The sequence below is a fragment of the Nannospalax galili genome, unplaced genomic scaffold (genome assembly GCF_000622305.1).
Source record: "Nannospalax galili isolate Female #2095 unplaced genomic scaffold, S.galili_v1.0 scaffold23716, whole genome shotgun sequence".
Lineage (NCBI taxonomy): Eukaryota > Metazoa > Chordata > Mammalia > Rodentia > Spalacidae > Nannospalax > Nannospalax galili.
Genome location: NW_008337594.1, coordinates 7,759 through 12,099, shown reverse-complemented (window position 1 = coordinate 12,099; position 4,341 = coordinate 7,759). Strand labels below are relative to the sequence as shown.

Here is a 4,341-nt window from a genome sequence, read left to right as displayed (position 1 = left end):
TCAAGAAATTGCTGCTAATAATATCCTAATTCAGAATGATTTCTTCTTTTTAAAAAATTTTAAAATCTTAAACTTTAACCAACATATTGATGTAAAAATAGATACAATATGCTACGAAATGAATGAATTTTTAGCAAAGGTCAAACTATATTTTAAGGTTGGGGACACTACCTTTAAGAGGTAGAACCAATTGTAATACTTAAAAATAGTGTTGCCCCCCGGCCCCAGAGAGCAGGAACTACTTTACTGCATTTAGATCTTAATGCTTCTCCACAACAACAGCTCTGAGGAACAAAACCTAATGGCTATTTTCTATTCTCTAGGGATAGTGACATTTTTGCACCATTTATGAGGCTTTTCAGTCCTAAGGTCAACACAGAGGCTTTGTTAGTGTATGTTAGGACAGCAATTACTTTCAGATTCTTTTGGTAGCATTACTTCTACAGCAAAGGCAAAATAACAACACATCACTAAACTTTGCATTATGTTCTGAAATGCTGTTTTCTTAACCATATTGTACCAGGCACTAACGATGTATTTCTCCTCCATGTCTCTTTGACTCTTGGTTTTCTCATATTCTTTCTGAAGCACAAGCACATGTAAAGATATGAAAGAATTTAATAAACAGAACACACAATTCTCTAAATCTAAGGGTATAAGATCAACGATCTTAGAATATACCAAACAAAGAACCCCAGTGTTTTATTACACAGTGAAGTCACTCACTTCTAATGAATGGAAGAGTCGATCTCGTTCCTGGAGTTGATTTTTAAGAGCTTGTATTTCTGGTGCTGCCCCTTCGTTCTGTTTAGGATCTAAAGTATGGATAACCTGCAAAAGTAATCAAAGAAAACTTGAAATGACTTGGCCTGGAAGACAGCTCAATCAGTAAAGCACCTGCTGTGTAAGCAGGAGTAAGGACTGAGCTCAGATGCCCAGTGTCTGTGCACAGGGGTAGGGAGTCCAGAGTAGTGATGGAGGGTCCCTGAGGCTTGCTGGCCAGCTAGTCTGGTCAAGCTGGTAAGCCAGAGGTTCAGTACTTACCCTGTCACTGAAAACAAGGGCATGTGATAGAGGAATATTCTTTTTTTAAAAAATATATTTTATTTTATTATTTTTATGTTATGTGTAGTATTGCCTGCATGTGTTTAAGTCCACCCATGTTGTGCAATGCTTTTGGAGGTCAGAAGGTGGCATTGGAACCCCTGGAACTGGAGTTACAGATGTTAGCTACCATGTGGGTACTGGGACTTGAACCCTGGTCCTCTGCAACAGCAGTCAGTGCTTTTAACCACTGAGGTATTTCTCCAGTCCCTTACACAGCCTTCTAAGAAGGGTCATAATAAATGGCTTCTCAGCCTTTTAGCTAAGATCAAGTGTAGAAAAGGCCATACTGTTTGTGAAGAGAAGCTGGGCATAGAAGCTTGCATCTATAATCCAAGCAACGGGAGGATGAGGCAGGAGTAATTAGTGAGCTTGAGGCCAGCCTGGGCTACCTAGTGAGTTCCCAGCAAGCCTGGGCTACAAGGTGAAATTCCATCTCCAAAAACAAAAGGAGTCAGGTATGGTAGCACACACCTTAAATCCCAGCACTCCCTAGGCAGAGGTAGGCGGATCTCTATGAGTTCAAGGCCAACCTGGTCTACATAGCGTGTTCTAGGCCAGCTGGGGCTACAGAGAAACCCTATCTCAAAAACAAAACAAAACAAACCCCCCAAAAAACTATTCAAGAGGACTAAAAGGGGAGACTGACAGCAGAGGAGCATGAGGGAATGTTCGAGAAAAACAAAAATGTCTATATCTTTTTTTAATATTTTATTTATTATTTTAATTTTACGTGTCTGAATGTATTCCCTGCATGTAAGTGCACCTGCCCTTGGAGGTCAGATGAAGGAACCTGAGTTATAGATGGTTGTTAGCTGCCATGTGGGTGCTGGGAATTGAACCCGAGTCCTCCGCAAGAGCAGTCAGTGCTCTACTGAGCCATCTCTCCAGTCCCGAAAATGTCTGTATCTTGATTGAGGCAGTTCTACAGCATGTAGAGTTGTTAAAAGTCATCACTTAAAATATGGGAAATTTTGGCTGGGGAGACAGCTCAGTTGGTAAAAAGCCCGATACACAAGCATGATACCCTGAGTTTGGCTTCGCAGCACCCACATAAAACTCAAGTCTATGAACTTCACATGGGGGGAGGAAGACGTGTGGAGAGACAGGCAGATCACCAGAGCTCTCTGGTCTAGCCAGCTGGTGATCATTCTGTTCAGTGAAAGACCCTGTGTCAGAAAATGAGGTGGAAGCCAAGAGGAAGAGACCTGACATCAACCTCTGGCATCCATGTACAAACACACACAAAATAGAAACACACATTTACATCACACACACAAGTTAAATTTATTAAGAGTAAATGATACTGCAAGACTGAAGGAAGGAGAGGCAGAAGAAAGGCGAACACCTGTGGGGAAATGGCATTTATATTCCAAAGAAAAGAGAAATGTATGTAGGAAAGTACTTTTCTTAAAACTTTCATTTTAGACAGGTATGATGGTGCACGCCTTTAATCCCAGCACTCAGGAGGGAGTTCCAGACCACCTAGGGCTACACAGTGGACCATGTCTCAAAAACTACAAAAACAAACATTAACAAAAACTCATTTTCTGAGTACGTCCTCCCTTTGTACAAATGGAAGATTAGAATGCAAAAGGGCTTCCTTAGGCGAGATATTTTGAAAAAGTCCAAAGTCTTCACCCTCCAAAGCAGTCCTTTTCTACCCCTTAGCTTCACTGGACAAGCCGCCCTCTTGTGGTTTTATATTTCCCAAACACAAAAGCAGGCAGCTATTAACCCACGTAGTAGTTAAGCCCAATCTGTCTACCCATACCCGCTGGGAGATGTGAGGGTGGGTGTGTTACACACGCTCCATGTGAGAGTGGACATGTACCATCATGGTCTTGGGGCCTAGCTTTAAGTTACTAAGAAAACAGGGTGGCACAAAATAATATCGTTTGAGGCTGACAAATTCAAAAGGTGATTTAATCTCAATGTAAACTGCTTCTTCATTTGAATGTCCTAGTACCTGCTTTCACTTTGGCAACATGGACCTTGCCAGCGTATCAGAAGCAAGCATGGATCTCACACAGATCAGTACCAAGGAAGCTGAACAGCCAGTTCCCGTTCTACCACCTGTGAGTATGACACAAGATTCCCAGGAGAGCTTTGCACAGAAAACAAAAGCAGCTAAATGATATTTAACTTTGCTTTGTGTTTGTTTTTAAAATAACATTAGCATGGGAAATCCAGGTGTCCTGAGAAATGCTTAGCATTTGTTTAAAAGGGACAGAAGGCTAAGCACAGCTAAGGAGACACTATTGACAGCGCTTTCCCATTTTATCTCCGCCAACCCTTGGCTGCAGACAGTAGTGTGGCTGAAGCACAAACATGGGATGCAATTCCAGCTGACTCACTGGAGGATTTCTAGGAGGTCATTTTGTCTTTCACCAGTATTTTTTTTTACTATCCAAACGTTCAAATACAGAGACCTCAAAACAGTTCACACTCCATCACCACATATCATCTCTCTCCCTCACCCCCACATCCACATAAAACAACAATTCACAGATCCGATGACACATAATCTTTAAATACTTCAGTACGCATTTACTTAAAATCTGATGCTACATCATAATACTATTACCATCTGTATGAAAACCACAACTGTGCTGGTTTGAATGAGAACTCTTCTCCCATAGGCTCAATTATTTGCATACCTGGTATATGGGCCCAGTTGGTGGCGCTGTTTGGGCAGCCATGGAATCTTTATGAGGTACGACCTTGCCAGAGGAAGCACGTAACTTGGGGTCTGTTTTGAGACTTACATAGTCTGGCCCCACTTCCAGTTCTCTCTCTGTTTTCAGCTCTGGCTGCCTGTGGCCATGCCTCCCCGCCATGACGGACTCTTATGCTCCTGGAATCGTAAGCTAAAACAAACTCTTTCTTCCACAATTCACTTCTGGTCATGGTGTTTGTAGTGGTTTGAATGTGAATGCCCCTATAGAGCCAAGAGTTTGAACACTTGGTCAGGTGGTGGCGCTGTCTGGGGCAGTCATGAAGTCCTAAGGGGTGCGGTCTTGGTGGAGGAAGCACCTCACTGGGTCACCTGAGGGCCAGCTTTGAGAGTTCATAGTCCATTCTTTTCTTTTTTGGTCTTTTGTGAGACAGGGTCTCCCTGTAGCCCCAGCTGGCCTGGAGCTGGAAATGTACACCAAGCTGGACTTGAACTCCCAGAGATCTGCCTGCCTCTGCCTCCCAAAAGGATTAAAGGCATGCACCACCATGCCCGGCTCG

At 42.9% G+C, this 4,341-nt stretch overlaps 1 long non-coding RNA gene across 2 annotated transcripts in view; it reads right to left on the bottom strand.

The window, feature by feature from the left end:
- Positions 1–509: 509 nt before the first annotated feature.
- LOC103733752 overlaps positions 510–4,341 on the bottom strand; it is an 8,729-nt gene continuing 4,897 nt past the window's right edge. For both annotated transcript variants that reach the window (XR_607254.3, XR_607253.3), the window contains exons 4-5: positions 727–831; positions 510–582 (exon numbers count right to left, since the gene is read on the bottom strand). This is a non-coding gene — a long non-coding RNA (uncharacterized LOC103733752). The remainder of the gene's footprint in view (positions 583–726; positions 832–4,341) is intronic.